This window comes from Musca vetustissima, unplaced genomic scaffold (genome assembly GCF_032173495.1).
Source record: "Musca vetustissima isolate MV318-11 ecotype Yass unplaced genomic scaffold, APGP_CSIRO_Mvet_v1 utg10790, whole genome shotgun sequence".
Classification (NCBI taxonomy): Eukaryota; Metazoa; Arthropoda; class Insecta; order Diptera; family Muscidae; genus Musca; species Musca vetustissima.
Genome location: NW_026885704.1, coordinates 58,472 through 67,379, shown reverse-complemented (window position 1 = coordinate 67,379; position 8,908 = coordinate 58,472). Strand labels below are relative to the sequence as shown.

Sequence of the window (8,908 nt, the reverse complement as noted above, 5' to 3'; positions counted from 1 at the left end):
TGCCGTTGTTTTTATACAGAAAATTTGTTCTATGATATTTTCGAAAACAATTAAGATTTTGGGATTAAATGGTATTGGAATATGATTTATTTGATAATTTCTGCTTCTGAAAAAAGAAAGAAATTGGATCAATTTATGCTAATGACAAATAGCAAACAAAAAGATGCTGCTCTACATTTTTTGGTCTATTGTTGTACTGGTTTAGATAGTGTGTGTTTGTTTATGGACATTTTATTTTGGCTTTTAAAACAGCAAACAAGTTTTAATATCCGTTTTGCTTTGTATAATAAGCGGGATACTGAAAGTGAGGAAAAACTAATGAGTTAAGAACCAAAGCTTGCGTCAAAACCAATAAAAACCTGTAAGGAAAGTAGAAAAGTCGATCGGGGTCGACCATATGATCATCAATTTAGCACTTTTAGTCCTAGATATAAGTTTATTTCGTTTAGCACCAAAAAAGTGATCCAGCGCCTAGCACACCATAGCATGGAGGGTATATTCATTTTGTTTTTCCGTTTGTAACTCATCGAAATAGTCATTTCCGACCCTATAAATTATATATATTCTTGATCAGCGTAAAATTCTATGCCGATCTAATCATGCAATCACCCTAAACGAATTGAGATGTCGCCAAAAATTAGCATAGAGTCTCCTTTTGTTTACAGGCAGGTTCGAAGATGGGCTTTATCGGTCCACGTTTAGACATAGCTCCCGAATACGCTGAAATTTGGTTCATTGGGTTATTATTGGGTACCAAATTTTCCATTAAAAATTGTAAATATGGGTCAACTTTTTCTGATAGCCACATATAACGGTACCCCCGATCTTTCAGTTCTTGGGGTGGTTTTGACTGTGTGGATCCATATTGATTTTTTTTGGTAGTGAGATCTGACAGCCAATGAGAATACAAAATGCCAAATTACTGCCAACTGGGTTAAAGGACATGTCCAAAATTCTCAAAATACTTGAGTCAATATTAGTAATTTTTAGTGCGTAGATGTGTTGATAACGTTTTGAGAACCGAAAAGGCCAAATTAGAGCAAATTTGATTGAAAACCAGTAAGGAAAGTAGTAAAGTCGGACGGGGCCGACTATATGATACCCTTCACCACTTTGGGTATATTCAACAGATGAATCCTAACAGACGTCGCATTTTTATAGGAATGAAATTGGATTCATAAACATTTCATTCTGCAACCGATACTAAACTTTTATTTGGTCATATATAGAAGTTACATCTAAATCTGAACCGATTTTCAGGAAACTTAATACACATCATTCTAGACCTAATTCATTACGCAGTGCCAAATTTCGTGCAAATCGAAAGATATATAGGGACTTTGTGCACCATTTACATTAAATCGGACAAAAATATATATGGGAACTATATCTAAATCTGAACCGATTTTCAGGAAACTTAACACACATCATTCTAGACCTAATTCATTACGCTGTGCCAAATTTCGTGCAAATCGAAAGATATATAGGGACTTTGGTGCACCATTTACATTAAATCGGACGACAATATATATGGGAGCTATATCTAAATCTGAACCGATTTTCAGGAAACTTAACACACATCATTATAGACCTAATTCAATACGCTGTGTCAAATTTCGTGCAAAACGAGAGATATATAGGGACTTTGGTGCACCATTAATATTAAATCGGACGAAAATATATATGGGAGCTATATCTAAATCTGCACCGATTTTTCCCAATTTCAATAGGGTTCGTCCTTGGGTCAATTAAGTTACCTATGCCAAGTTTCATCCAAATTGGATCATAAATGCAACCTGTACTTTGTACACAAAAATACATGGACGGACAGACGAAGGGACATGCGTAAATCGACTCAGAAAGTGATTCTATGCATATTCTCAAAAGGAACCAAGTGCCTATCTCGTTTCCTTTCGCCTGTTACAAACATATGCACAAAGACATAATACCCTGTACCACAGTGTGGTGAAGGGTCAAAAATCAAAAATCCCCATATACCAAATTACAGCCAAGTCGATGGAAAAACTTGTCGAAAATCCCTATAATGCCGAATACTGGGGGTACCGGTATATGGGGGCTACCCTAAAACGTTGGTCAATAGTAATAGTTTTTAGTACGGAGATGTGCTATACAACGAGGCGTACCCTGACGTCAAGGAAGTGGACGGAAGAAAACAACAACATCAGCAGAAATGGTTCGAAAAATGAAGATGCGACTTGATCGAAGCCCGCGTCGCAGTGGCCGAAATATGGCTAGTGAGCTGAACATATAGCAATATTCCATTCGGCAAATATTGAAAAATGAGCTCCGGGTAAAGCCCTTGAAATTCCAAAAAGTGCAAGAACTTACACCGCAACAGAAAGAAAATAGACTCACTTGGCCAAAAGTGGAGAAAATGCCGAATTTGGTTTACTCCGATGAGAAAACATTCGCTGTCCAGCAGTTTCTAAACAAACAAAATTATCGTGTTTACTTTTCCAAAGAGGTCAGCTGAAAATGTGCACTTTCGGTTGGACACCAGAACTCACACGCCGGCCATGGTGATGGTGGGGGCAGCCATAACAGCCGATGGTCGCTCTCCGCTCGTAATTATCGACCTTGGCATCAGAATAAATGCCGAATATTATCGCGAAAATATTCTGGAGGGTGTATTACAACCTTGGAAACGCACACATTTTGGCCGCAGACCTTGGACCTTCCAACAGGACTCAGCACCATAGCACTCAGCACGCGCCACCCAAGAATGGTTACAAAATGAGGTTTCTCGCTTCATTTCCAGGGCACAATGGCCACCAAAATCTCCGGATACCAATCCGTTGGACTATTGTGTCTGGAGTATTTTGGAGAGCAAGGTTGGCACTAAGAAATACCAAAGTGTCGCTCAACCTCAAGCAAGCGCTTCGCCGGGAATGGGCCAAAATACTTTAGAGCAACATTCGGGCAGCATGTGAATGGTTATAAATTGAGGTTCCACGCTTCATGTCCAGGGTACAATGGCCACTAATATCACCGGATACCAATCCGTTGGACTATTGTGTTTGGAGTATTTTGGAAAGCAAGTTTGGCAATAATAAAATCCATAGCGTCGACACCTTCAGCGCTTCGCCGTGAATGGGCCAAAATACCTCAGAGCAACATTCGGTCAGCATGTGACGGTTTCATTCGTGCCAAAGGTGACCAATTCTAACAAATCTAAACTTATTTTAAAATTTAATGCTATTTCCGACATTTGTTGCTTTCATTCAATAAAATTAAAAATATGTAAAAATTATGGCGTTTAACTTTGTTGCAGTTTTTTTTATCTCACCCTGTGTTTGACAGATGTCGAATTCCAGTTCCATACTTTTATTTACTAAAATTATTCATTTTGACTACTTTTATGCGGTATTTTCATTGACCAACTTGGGTCAGTATTAATCATTTTTGAACTCAATGATACCTCTTCAAATAATACCAGTGAGCGGGGCAGTATAGTCGGACGGGGCCGACCATACGGTACCCTACACAACTACCACGGAACTCTAAATTTCTACCGATGTTTTTTTATGAATACGTAAGCACCTATAAATATTTAAATATAACTCCCACATCCGAATACATACGACCATATAATTTGTATCAAATTAAAGGTCAACCACTCCTCTTGTATATACTATCAACTTCTCGGGTCTATGTCCTCATTTTTCACACAAAAGCCAGTGCCCATTTGACCCACTAAATATTGACCGATCTTTATCAAACCATGCGTGTATATTCTTTGGCCGGTCCGATAATTGCGGTCTGTAGGAGCGACCAGAAAACCCGACAAAAATTAAGTATTTGGTCCATTTGATCCCCTAAATATTAGCCGATCTTTATCAAAAACAATAGCCAAAAACCCATCCTAGATGCAAAATTTCGTGAAGATTGGTCCATAACTGTGGCCTGTATGGACAGACGGACGGGCACACATGTCTTAAAGTTGAGTCTAAGACCAATATTTCGCGGCGTTATTGGGGCTGCACAAAGCTATAATACCCTGAGAAAATAGTTGTGTAAGGTATAATTACAACTAAAATTCCGAACCTAGGAAGGTTCCCTTATATAAGTATATCTACATATAAAAAAACCAATAATTTTCGAAAATTTATTTTATATTTTATTATTTTTCGTAAGATATTCCAATTTTTTTAACATTCCATAGCGTAGAGAAGAAATATAGAATTTCGATTTTTTATAATTCGTATAACATTTCGAATTCGAGATTGCCAATATTCGTAGAACTGACAGTTAAATTAAGATCACAATGAAGAAACAGATCACATTTTAATAGACGTAACCACCATTGGCGGCATATTTAGTACCGCCTGATGAGGACGATGTATATGAAGCTCCGCTTACAGTTTGCAATGTTGGTGCCTTATACGAACCACTAGTTCCGCTTGAAGTTGAGGTGAATGTGGTTTTGGGTGCTGTATAGGATTGATAACTGTTATATGATTGGCCAGGGCCAGCTGAAGATTGTTGTTGGGTGCCACTAGTGGAGCTGGTGTAAGTGGCTTGTGGTGCTGAGTAGGCTTGTTGTGTCGATGTTGTGGTGTAGGTTTTCTGAACTGTGGGTGCTGAGTATGTTACTTTTTGGGTAGCAGGGGCGGTGTAGGATTGATAACTGTTATATGATTGACCAGGTCCTGCAATGGGTTTTTGGTTGCTACTGGAACTGGTGAAGGTGGTTTGTTGTGCTGATGGAGCTGTGTAGGCTTGTTGGGTCGAGGTACTGGTATAAGTTTTCTGAATTGTGGGTGCTGAGTATGTTACTTTTTGGGTAGCAGGGGCTGTGTAGGATTGATAACTGTTATATGATTGACCTGGTCCAGCAAAGGATTTTTGGCTGCTACTGGAGCTACTGAAGGTGGTTTGTTGTGCAGCTGGAGCTGTGTAGGCTTGTTGTGTCGAGGTCGATGTATAGGTCTTTTGCACTGTGGGTGCTGTGTAGGTTACCTTTTGAGTGGCGGGTGCAGTATAGGATTGATAACTGTTGTAGGATTGACCAGGTCCAGCAATGGATTGTTGAGAGCCACTAGTATATGTAACCTTTTGGGTAGCAGGCGCAGTGTACGATTGGTAACCGTTATACGACTGACCAGGTGCCGAACTAGTTTTTTGGGAACTGCTGGTATAGGTGACCTTTTGAGCGGCAGGAGCTGTATACGACTGTTGCGATGTGGAAGATGTATAGGTCTTTTGTACAGCTGGTGCTGTATAGGTTACCTTTTGTGCTGCCGGAGCAGTGTACGATTGATAACTGTTGTAAGACTGACCTGAACCAGCATTGGTTTGTTGGGAGTTGCTAGTCGTATATGTAACCTTTTGGGTAGCTGGAGCAGTATAGGATTGATAGCTGTTATAGGATTTACCAGGTCCAGCAATGGTCTGTTGTGAGCTGCTACCTGATGTATAGGTAGTGGGTTTTTGTTGTGTTACCGGTGCCGTATATGATTGGAAAGTCTTAGAGGTACCACCCGAAGTTTGCTGAGAGCTAGTGTACGTAGTCTTCTGTGTAGCAGGAGCTGTATACGATTGATAGCTATTATATGATTGACCAGGTCCAGCTATAGTTTTATGTACAGTTGGGGCAGTATAACTCTGCGATGTGGTTGTTGATTTATAGGTCTGCTGTTGGACAAGTGGAGCTAAATAGTTTTTGTCAACATTAGTAACGGATTTTTGAACACTAGAAGTGCTATAAGACTTTGGAGCGGTATAGGCTTGATAGCTGTTATATGATTTACCTGGAGCCGAGCTGGTTTGTTGGATGATGGGTGCTGCCGGGGCAGTGTAAGCCTGTTGGGCAGAATTACTCGAATAAGTTACAGTTTGTGCCGCTGGAGCTGTATAGGTTTTTTGATTTCCCGTCGATGAAGTATACGACTGATAACTATTATAAGATTTACCAGGTCCAGAAATGGTCTGTTGTACGCTGGGAGCTGTGTACGATTTTTGTGAACTGAACGTCTGTTGAACCACTGGGGCACTATAGGTCTGTTGCACAGTCTGTTTTACAACTGGAGCTGTAAATGTCTTTTGAACAACCGGAGCAGAGTAGGTTTGGGAAGTGAAGGTTTTTTGAACAGCTGGAGCACTATAGGCGGCCTGTTTAGTACCAGAAGAATAACCAGTATTACTGTTATATGTTGTGGTAAACGATTGTTGAGCTGGGCCTGAACTGGATGAGGTGCCCGTTACTTGTTGCTGTTGTTGATAAGCACCTGAATTGTAACCTCTAGTAGCTGTAGAAGTAGAGTAGCCAGTATTTCCAGAGTTATAACCACGATTTGATGATGTTGATGTTGTGGTGGAGGATGAGAAAGCAGTTTTGCCAGCATTCAAACCACTGCCGCTTACTAAATTACCAGCCGTATATCCAGATGATGGTGAAAATGAGACGGTACGCGATTGAGCTGATACCGAATGCGGTGGCAAATAAGTATTGCCGGCCAGGTGAGAGACATCAGCACTCACACAGGCAACCAAGGCGACTAGAGCTAGCACACATTTCTGTAAGAGAAATGGAGGAATTTCAAAATTAGTACTAACAAAAGTTGATACAGAAAACAATAAAAATTATAAAATATCGCTTCTTCCTCTTCAGATAACAAAGCCATACATTTGTATACCCTTCACCAACATGGCGAAATATTTGTCAACGGCTCCCGTCATTTATGGTTATTCTTGGCCAAGTTAAAATTCTACGTTGCTTTAGTCATGTCTGTTGATATCACGATAGAGATTAAATTAAAGCATCACAATTCCGGAAATGAGATATATCGATCCACGTATTTCAATAGATCACATAAAAGGTCCCGCTCCTTTATTTTAGAGATTTTTATACATATTTCTTTGTGTATAATTTGCATTTCGATAAATATAAGTCCGCGTTTTGCCATAGCCACCACATCCACTGAAGTGGATGTAAATTGTCATTTAGGTCTTTTGGAGGATGATTAGGACTTCATTGAACTTCAAAATTTGTCTTTGATTCATCTTGCATTATAAAATATTTGTTGTACCTGAGTATCTGCAATAATTACCCCACTAGAATAGAAGGACATAGTCCCAAATAAAAATTTCGACCCATTTAAGGGTGCAAAAAATCGCCGAAATTGGCTTTGGGATCAAGAGCTACTGTTTATAAAAAACTGTAAATTCTGTTGAATAGCGTGTGTAGGGTTCCCAATATAATTTGGCGGAAACGTAATAGGGGGTTGTGGGACCCAAAAAGTCCTGTCAAATCTCGATTTCAGTTAAGTTTCAATTCAGTCTTTAATTCCTTATTACATTTTATGAGTATATGTAATTTGATATTTAAATGCCTCAAAGCATAAACAACCCACTGGAAAACAATGACATGGTTCCCAAATAAAAATGTATAGTCATTTAAGGAATTTTAATGCACATGAAATGGCGAAGGGCACAAACAATAGGCGTAAAATCTGTCGGACAATTCAATTCGATTGAATAGCGTGTCTGAAATGACCAAATATGGCGGGATTACGGTCCAATAATTGTTGATTAGGACTTTCGAATGTATAATTTCTGTCAAAATGGTGTCGATTTCGATGCTTCAAAGGCGTTTATAGGATCATCAGTGGTGCCGAATCATGTACCTATACGTACGGTGATGAAACAAAACAACATTCTACCCGATAGGGTCTTCAAAGACGAGCCAAATCTTCGTCACCACAATTTGCTTGCCTGAGGTATTCAAAGCAATTCAAAAGACGAATAACTGAAGGTGAATCGCAGTACCACCCATAACAATGCGGGTTTTCACACATCGTCTCAAATCAGTACCTTTTTGGCCGGGCATAACATAGAACTGATGGGTTATCCGCCACACCAGTATTGACTGGACACATATTGACTTCTTTTCATTCTTCACCAGAAGATGGCGCTCTATCGTGATTTTAAATGGACTTGGAATTTTGTCCAGAATACGATACACGATGTTACCCCCATAACAATGTGCAAACATTTTAGGGGTGGACAAGTCCTTGGGGAGTACAATAAGAACCCCGAAGAAAAAAATCGGTTAAGTAGGTAAAATTTTTGAGTTCTGACATGATGATTTTTTGTTGATAAGTAAAATGTTCATGAAGAAAAAGCTTTATTTGCGGCTTTTGCAGGTTATTTTTGCGATCACATGTCTGCAGTCAAATCGAATGAGAAATATTTTTGTAAAACATATCATTCCCGCACACCATAAAAACGCATGGTTAATGATTCTTCTGACCGGAAGATGGCGTTGAGGCTCTATGGTCATTTTAACAGTTAAATTGACTTTGAATTTTATCCGAAATATAGACCAGATTTGGTCTATAAAATTTTACCCCTATTACAGGTGCAACAAAATCCCTTGAATCCCTTTTTGTAAAACATATTCTTCATCCGAGTGTGTAATCAGAACCCACAATGTATATATATATATATATATATATATTCTTGATTAGAAGTATATATATTCTTGATTGAACTCACGATACATATCGCAATATCTAAGATAGAAATTTTGCAAAGACATTGCTAGCAGTCTTAGGATGTTTGGTATTGCAAATGGAGTATATTGATCCACGTTTTGGTGTAGCCCCCATTTAACGGTACACCACAATAGTGGGTATTTTGATATTTATACCCTTCACCACACTGTGGTACAGGGTATTATGTCTTTGTGCATATGTTTGTAACAGGCAAAAATAATCTAGATAGACCCATGCTTCCTTTTGAGAATATGCATAGAATCACTTTCTGAGTCCATTTTTTGTATGTCCGTCTGTCCATGTTAAATTGTAAACCAAGTACAGGTCGCATTTATGATCCGAATTGGATGAGATTTGGCACAGCTCATTTGTTTGGCCCAAGGACGAACCCT

General features: G+C 39.1%; 1 long non-coding RNA gene across 1 annotated transcript; it reads right to left on the bottom strand.

Annotated features, from left to right (window-relative positions):
* Positions 1-2,683: 2,683 nt before the first annotated feature.
* LOC133332969 (uncharacterized) lies at positions 2,684-3,311 on the bottom strand. The gene is made up of 2 exons (XR_009754435.1): positions 3,093-3,311; positions 2,684-2,880 (listed from the first exon to the last, which is right to left on the bottom strand). It is a non-coding gene; the product is annotated as an uncharacterized LOC133332969 (long non-coding RNA).
* Between the last annotated feature and the right edge of the window lie 5,597 nt (positions 3,312-8,908).